Here is a 9,311-nt window from a genome sequence, read left to right on the forward strand (position 1 = left end):
AACAAAAAGGTTTTTTCGGTTTCATGAATAAAGAGCTCGATGACATGTCTAAGGAATTTTATGGTTTAAAATCTCAGTTTGCTCATCTTGAAAAATTAATTGCCCAAATTTTTGATAAGCAGGCCACCTTAGTTAATAAGATGGCCGCTAAACCAGAAGAGTTAAATAATAAGGATGAAGATCTAAAAGTTATTGATGTGTCTCCTATTAAATCTTCGTTTTGCAATATGAATCTTGATAATGATGGGACTGGAGATGAGTCAACTTTAGTTAGAAGGCGTCCCAATGATTCAGAGTTTTTAGATCTTGATGCAAAAATTAATAAAAGTGGGATTGGAGAGGTCAAAAATTTAGATAGCAATGAACCTACTATCTTGGATTTCAAGGAATTTAATTATGATAATTGCTCTTTAATAGATTGTATTTCCTTGCTGCAATCCATGCTAAATTCTCTGCATGCTTATAGTCAAAATAAGGCTTTTACTAAACATATCGTTGATGCTTTAATGCAATCTTATGAAGAAAAACTTGAATTGGAAGTTTCTATCCCTAGAAAACTTTATGATGAGTGGGAACCTACTATTAAAATTAAAATTAAAGATCATGGATGCTTTCATTTGTGTGATTTGGGTGCTAGTGTTTCCATGATTCCTAAAACCTTGTGTGATTTGCTAGGTTTCCCTGAATTTGAGGATTGTTCTTTAAACTTGCATCTTGCGGATTCCACCATTAAGAAACCTATGGGAAGAATTAATGATGTTCTTATTGTTGCAAATAGGAATTATGTACCCGTAGATTTCATTGTCCTTGATATATATTGCAATCCTTCATGTCCTATTATTCTTGGTAGACCTTTCCTTAGAACAATTGGTGCAATTATTGATATGCAAGAAGGGAATATTAGATTCCAATTTCTGTTAAGGAAAGGCATGGAACACTTTCCTAGAAAGAAAATTAAATACCTTATGAATCTATTATGAGATCCACTTATGGATTGCCTATCAACGATGGCAATACCTAGATCTATCCTTGCTTTTATGCCTAGCTATGGCGTTAAACGATGGCGCTTGTTGGGAGGCAACCAAATTTTATTTTTGTTCCTTGCTTTTTGATTCTGTTTAGTATAATTAATTCATCTAGTCTCTGTTTATATGTGGTTTTATGCTTTTAATTAGTGTTTGTGCCAAGTAAAACCTTTGGGAAGACTTGGGGAAAGTCTTTGCAATCTTGCTGTAAAAAACAGAAAATTTAGCGCTCACGAGATTTGCTGCCATTTTTTACTGGAGAGTGATATTTAGTTAATTATTTTTTCAGATGATTAATATATACATTCCTCACGTCCAGAAATTTATTTTATAATTTTTGTGGTTCCCGAAGTAGTCGAAACCTACATATTACTACAGACTGTTCTGTTTTTGACAGATTCTGTTTTTCGTGTGTTGTTTGCTTTTTTTGATGAATCTATGAGTAGTATCGGAGGCTATGAACCATAGAAAAGTTGGAATGCAGTAGTTTTAACACCAATATAAACAAAGAATGAGTTCATTACAGTACCTTAAGTGGTGTTTTTTTTACTAACGGAGCTCACGAGATTTTCTGTCTAAGTTTTGTGTTGTGAAGTTTTCAAGTTTTGGGTAAAGATTTGATGGATTATGGAACAAGGAGTGGTAAGAGCCTAAGCTTGGGAATGCCCAAGGCACCCCACAGAAAAATCCAAGGACAACCAAAAGCCTAAGCTTGGGGATGCCCCGGAAGGCATCCCCTCTTTTGTCTTCGTCTATCGGTAACTTTACTTGGAGCTATATTTTTATTCACCACATGATATGTGTTTTGCTTGGAGCGTCTTGTATGATTTGAGTCTTTGATTTTTAGTTTACCACAATCATCCTTGATGTACACACCTTTTGGGAGAGACACACATGAATTGGAATTTATTAGAATACTCTATGTGCTTCACTTATATCTTTTGAGCTATGTTGGGGATATTACTGTTGGGCGTAAACCGGCCAGGAGTAGCCGGATTAACTTTCTGAAGGTTACAAGCCCATGAAGACGTAAGAGTGATGGCGCTTTATGAAGGCCCAAGTCCCAAAGGCGAGTTAAGGCCTGTAGATGTAAACTGACCTTATTATGTAACTTGCATTGTAAGATAGGAAGTATAGAGACCGAACCGGACACGTTTATGATCTGGCTTCGGGACTCTGTAAACCGGCGGGCGTCAACCTATGTATATAAAGGGACGACCCGGTAGCGGTTTAGGGACAAGAGACAACAACTCGAGAGCCAGTCAAAGCGGATTCGCTCCCTGGTCATTGAAACCCTAGCAATACCAATCACAACTAGACGTAGGCTTTACCTTCATCGAAGGGGCCGAACTAGTATAAAACACCCCGTGTCCCCTTGTCCAGTTTAACCCCTTTAAGCTAACCCGTTGCGATGGCTCCACGATTAAGTCCTTTCACAAGGACATCTGCCGTGACAAACCCACGACAGCTGGCACCCACCGTGGGGCTATCACACGATGGTTTCGAGTTCTTAAAGTGCAGCTTTGATGGACTCAAGGAATACGCTGTGGGCCGGATGACGAAGAGTCGTCGCGGCAAGCTCTACATCGACAATGTAGGATGGGGCCCCGAGGCCGATTCAATCGAATACGGGTACCGGGTCCCCTTTGGTGGGATTCACGTCTTCATCGGCAAGATTGGCGAACCGGGCCCCGAGCCGGACACCTGCACCGACATCATCAAGACGGCTCAGCGTGCAAGCCCTTCCCCGGTTCAGCCCATGGCAAAGCATGTTTTCGTAGGTGTCATTCATGGAGCAGAATATGAGGACAGACCGGCATCCGATGGAGAAACCGTAGTCCGCTCCGATGACGAATATTCTGGAGAAACCGAATCGCTCTATCAGTTGCAGGATGGCCGGATTAGTGGAGATTCCGAGGGCAACAGTATTCCGGACTCCCCTGATCTGCCAAACCGGGCCGCTATCTTCATGGCCGGTACACAGACAGCGCCCCACTCATCAACCGCCGCAGTAATGCTCTCCGATTCAGCAATAGCCACGCCGACGGGGGCAGGGAGCTCTGCGCCACCTCCGGCTCAAGTTCTGTCTCACTTGTTCAACACTTTGGCAACATTGATGGCCGCAGAGGTGGATGCAGCAGCCCGAGATCAGCACAACGCGGAGATCGCAAAGGTGAAAGATCAGATAACTCAGGCTAAAGCGGACCTAGCGGCAGAGAATGCTAGGATGGCTACAGAACGGGCCGAGTTGGAAGCTCAGGCCTACCGGCTTAGGCTGGATGAGAATGCTTCAGAGGAAGTCATGAGAAGAAGATACCGATCGCATCTCCCGCCGAGCTATGAGCCAAGAAATCTCTTCAATACGCCCGGAGCAGGAACTAGTAACCAACCAATATTCAACCGGACGGAGGCACCAGGGACAGGAGCGTCGGTTCAGCCACGCACGATGGACCCGCCTCGTTAGAACAACATCGTGCCACAGTATGTTCCAACACCTCCCGGGCATTACTCCAACCCGTTGGACAACATTGTGGCCGCCACTTCATGATTGGCAGCCCTCCCAACCGACGGCGAGTCACCAGTAGTGGTTGAGGCACGACGGGCCAGAGATCTCCTTCAAACAGCTCTAAACCAGCAGCAGGCTTATTCGCACAGTTGTGAGAGGATTCATTCCACCCCCCGTCCAAGCCGGAGCTACAGCAGGCACGTTGAGGATGAACCGGCCGTGTCAAGCAGTGCACGTCGCCGTAACTCACCGCGAGGGCACAACCCGGCCAGGGGAGGTGCTAATGCGCAGGATGTGGTGGATCATGGTCGCGCATGTCGAGAGGCCGAGTTAGCAGCTCTGCACGGAGCCCGTCAAACCACGCCGGTTCACCCTACCGCTTCAGTAGAGCCAGGTGTGGTATTCAGTTCCTTAGGGGTGCCGTGTCTCACCCCCGCTTTGCGTAATGTGCGACTACCCAAGGATTTCAAAGGACCTCGTAAGGTACCCAATTACACCGCCAATCTGCAACCAGAGGCATGGGTTGAAAGTTACAAGATGGCAATGGAGATGTTAGATGTGGATGAAGCGGTATGTGCTAAATACTTCACCATGATGTTGGAAGGAACAGCTCGTACTTGGCTGAAGAGCTTACCAACTAACTCTGTCAGATCATGGGCCGAATTGAAGCACCGGTTTATCCAGAACTTCAAAGATACTTGTAAGCAGCCCATGTCAATTGTGGATCTGGCCGCTTGTGTCCAAGAGGATGGGGAGTCCACGACCCATTGGGTAAAGCGTGTCTCGGCTATTTTGCATTCATCGGATCGTATCAATGCAGATACCGCAGTGCTAACGTTGGAGGGCAATTGCCGTTTTCTGCCGCTCAAACAAAAGTTAGGAAGGCTCAAACGTCACTGCAATGATATGTCAACGCTTATGGCCACTTTGGTTAAATATGCCGATTCAGATAATACCAAGGACCCTGACTCAGAGGAGGACAAACCGGGGAAAGGGAAAAAGAACGACAACACCAAGGGTCAGCAACATAATCCGGCAGGCCATGGGAACAATGGTAAGTGCAAGGCCGACAACAGTTTGGACTTTGTGGCTAACACCAATGCTCAGGAGAATGGTCAGCGTCGTAAGGGCAAGCAGCCCCAGAGGGGCAGAGGTTCAGGCCCCAATTTGGAGCACCTATTAAATCAACCCTGTCCAAAGCATGGATCAAAGGAGAAGCCAGCATCGCATCTTTGGAAGGATTGTTATATCATGCGAGATTTCAAGAACTCCAATATGTTTCAGTATGATAATGGCCCACCCGGCGGTTCAGGAGGTGGTTTCCACGGGCTGGGTTACGGAGGCGGCAGCTCCGGTTCAGGATTTCAGGGCAATCAAACCAGACACAACAATCAAGGGAACCAAGGGAACCAAGGGAACCAGGGAGGTTACAACCATCAGGGGAACCAGCAGCAGCAGCAGTCGGGTTATCAGAGCAGTTAAATAGTGGGCAATATCATGTCTTCACTAATAGCTTGTGTAAGCATGATCAGAAGCTTCACAAGAGGGCAGTGAACTCTGTTGAACAGGCGGTGCCTTAGTATTTGCGCTGGTCTGAGCAACCCATTTTATGGAGTAGAGAGGATCACCCACCCCAGGTTGACAATCCGGGTCATCTAGCCTTAGTGGTGGCCCCTCAAGTTGGGGGATATAAATTCACTAAGGTACTCATGGATGGGGGAAGTAGTATCAACATTTTATATTACGATACCTTCCGTTGTATGGGGTTGACAGATAAGAATCTTAAACCGTCAAACACCATTTTTCATGGTGTGGTGCCTGGTAAGTCTGCATATCCAGTGGGCAAGATAGCCTCAGAGGTGGCTTTTGGAGATGATCATGATTCAAGATCAGAAACATTGACTTTTGAGGTAGTGAAAATCAAAAGTCTGTATCACGCTTTGTTTGGGCGACCGGCTTACGCTAAGTTCATGGCGAGGCCGTGTTATGTTTATCTACAGCTTAAGATGCCAAACCATAAGGGGACCATCACAGTACACGGAAGCAGGAAGATCGCTTTGGAATGTGAGGAAGGTGATGCGGCTTATGCTGAGTCGGTTTGTGCCACGGAGGAGCTAAAGTTTTATAAAGACCAAGTTGATCCGGCAGATATGACTTCTTTGAAAAAGCCAACTACGGAACACGATCTGGTGTTGAAATTTAAATCGGCCACAGATACTAAGATGATTGATTTTGTTCCTGGTGATTCATCCAAGCAGTTCAGCATCAGCGCTAACCTGGATCCCAAATAGGAAAGTGCGCTCATCGAGTTCATCCATGAGAACCGGGACATCTTTTCATGGAAACCTTCTGACATGCCAGGTATACCGAGGGAACTCGCTGAGCACACACTTAACATTGATCCTAAGTTTAAACCGGTCCGGTAGTTTCTCCGCCGCTTCAATGAAGAAAGGTGCAAGGCTATTGGTGAAGAGGTAGCTCGGTTGTTGGCCGCAAGGTTTATCGTGGAGGTCTTTCACCCGGAGTGGTTGGCTAATCCGGTGCTGGTTCTTAAGAAAAATGGCACTTGGCGTATGTGTGTAGATTACACAGACTTGAACAAGGCTTGCCCTGCAGATCCCTTTTCCCTCCCCCATATTGATCAGATTATTGATGCTACGGCGGGTTGTGATCGTTCGTGTTTTCTGGACGCTTATTCTGGTTATCATCAGATCAAAATGGCAGTTAAGGACCAGGAGAAGACGGCTTTTATAACTCCTTTTGGAGCCTTCTGCTATGTCTCTATGCCTTTTGGGCTCAAGAGTGCCCAGGCGACTTATCAACGCTGTGTTCAGAATTGTCTTCATAAGCAGATTGGGCGCAATGTTCATGCGTATGTAGATGATATTGTGATAAAGTCCAGGAAGGAGGAAACATTGATAGATGATTTGAGAGAAACCTTTGACAACCTTCGGGTTTACAAGATGATGCTCAATCCGGAGAAGTGTGTCTTTGGTGTCCCGGCAGGCAAACTCTTGGGTTTTCTGGTGTCAAACAGAGGCATTGAGGCTAATCCGGAAAAGATCACATCAATTACATCTTTGGCTAAACCGGCGTGTATCAATGACGTTCAACGTTTGGCCGGCCGGATTGTGGCTTTGAGCCGGTTTATCAGTCGTATTGGGGAGAAGGCTATCCCTCTATATCAGATGCTAAAGTAAACAAATGATTTTGTCTGGAGTGAGGCGGCTGATAAGGCATTGGAGGATCTGAAGAGGCAGTTAGCTGAACCGCCTGTACTTGTAGCCCTGATCGATAAAGAGTCGTTATTGCTGTATGTGGCTGCTAATGCCCGAGCTGTTAGCGTGGCTATTGTGGTGGAGCGCAAGGAAGCTGGAAAGGAATATCCGGTTCAACGGCCGGTTTATTATATCAGTGAGGTGCTCATTGAGTCAAAGCAGAGGTATCCACATTGGCAGAAGCTGGTGTATGGAGTGTTTATGGCAAGCCGGAAGCTCAAACATTATTTTCAAGGTCATCCTATCATAGTGGTCAGTTCAGCACCTCTGGGAGATATCATTCAAAACAGAGAAGCAACTGGCCGGATTGCTAAGTGGGCTATTGAGCTTGGGCCTCACGGGCTCAAATACACGCCTCGCACAACAATTAAATCCCAAGCGCTCGTGGATTTCATCAATTATTGGACAGAGTTGCAGGCACCAGAGGAAAAGCCAGATAACACGTATTGGACTATTCATTTTGATGGATCCAGATAGTTGGAGGGCTCGGGGGCTGGAGTCATACTAACTTCCCGACGAGGTGACAAGTTTTGTTATGTCATCCGTTTAATGTTCCCTTGTACTAACAATGCAGCTGAGTATGAGGCCTTACTCCACGGTCTTCGGATGGCTAAGGAGATGAACTTAAGCCGGGTTAAGTGCTTTGGGAATTCAGATCTGGTGGCTCAATAGGTGTCTGGCACTTGGGATTCTAAAGACCCACTCATGGCTGCATATGGACGAGAGGTGGACACAGTGGCTGGTCACTTCAAGGGTTATCAGGTGGACCATATAAACCGACAAAAGAACGAAGCGGCATACGCTTTAAGCCGCCTTGGTTCTCAGCGTAAATCGGTACCACCAAATGTCTTTCTTGACGTGTTGCATAATCCGTCGGTCAAGGTACCAACAAAGGAGGAGTTGGCTATTCCTGATCCGGAGGCTCAATTGGTGGCAGCTTTGCATGTCATACTGGATTGGACAATCCCGTACCTGGCTTACATGAACCGGGGCGAGTTACCGGAGGATGAAACCTTGGCCCGACAGGTAATCCGGCGTTCCAAGTCAATGACCATAATCGACGGGGAGTTACATCGTTACAGCGTGACAGGGGCACTTCAGCGTTGTGTCTCTCCTCAGGAGGGTTGTGAGATTTTGCTGGTTAATAGCTCATGCTGATGCTGAGGATTTAGTTAAACGATGTGACGGTTGTCAAAAATTTGCACGTCGTGCTCATATTCCGGCTTAGGAGTTGAGGATGATTCCAATAACGTGGCCGTTTGCGACTTGGGGGCTTGATATGGTTGGACCCTTTAAGCGCTCCAAGGACAAAAATACCCACTTGTTAGTGGCGGTTGACAAATTCACCAAATGGGTGGAAGCAGAGCCAGTCAGTAAGTGTGATGCGGCCACGACGGTTCAGTTCATCAAAAAGGTGATATTCCGGTTTGGTTTTCCACACAGTATTATAACTGATAATGGTACTAATCTGTCAAAGGGAGAGATGGAGGAATTTTGCCAACGTGAGCACATCCGGCTTGATATAGCATCGGTGGCTCACCCCCAATCTAATGGTCAAGCGGAGAGGGCAAATCAAGAAATTTTGAGAGGTATTAAACCCCGGCTTATGGTTCCTTTGAATCGGACACCGGGTTGTTGGGTTGAGGAGTTACCTTCTGTGTTATGGAGCATCAACACCACACCCAACAGATCTACGTGTTACACGCATTTCTTCATGGTTTACGGAGCGGAGGCAGTTCTTCCTAGTGACATACGTCACGACTTGCCCCGTGTGGCAGCTTATATTGAAGCTGATAATGAGACAGCACATCAGGATTCCCTGGACCTGTTAGATGAGGAGCGTGATCTTGCAGCAGCACGTTCGGCGATTTATCAACAAGATCTCCAACGTTATCACAGCCGCCGGGTTAAGACCAGAACTTTTCAAGAGGGCGATCTGGTGCTCCGGCTCATCCAGGATCAGACTGATATGCACAAATTATCCCCACCTTGGGAAGGACCTTTTGTGGTCAGCATGAATCTGCACAACAGATCATACTACCTCATTGATGTTCAAGAGCACAAAGACTCACGTAAATCGGAGGAGGAGACCAAGCGGCCGTGGAATATAGCTCTTCTTCGGCCTTACTATACTTGAGCCACAGGCTCTTCATATGTACATATTTATGACAATGTATATATTATATAATAAACCGGAGCCTCGAATAAAGCGGGGTCTCTATTCTTTTTACATCATGTGTGTGCTTACAAGAGTTTCTACTGACAAAGCAGAGTTTTGTTAAACCGGTCTCTGCAGCCGCACGGATATAAAGACAATCACTAGGGGGCTTGGTCATATCTGAACCATAGCTACACCTCTTGATTGGTTTAAATACCACAAAGGGATATCACTAGGGGGCTTGGTTGATATCACACCATAGCTACACCTCTTGATAGGCGTTAAGCCAAAAGGAAATTATGTGGAGCCAAAGAGGGTCTGTTGCATTAAGCACAACTCAAACA

The sequence above is a fragment of the Triticum urartu genome, chromosome 7 (genome assembly GCF_003073215.2).
Source record: "Triticum urartu cultivar G1812 chromosome 7, Tu2.1, whole genome shotgun sequence".
Lineage (NCBI taxonomy): Eukaryota > Viridiplantae > Streptophyta > Magnoliopsida > Poales > Poaceae > Triticum > Triticum urartu.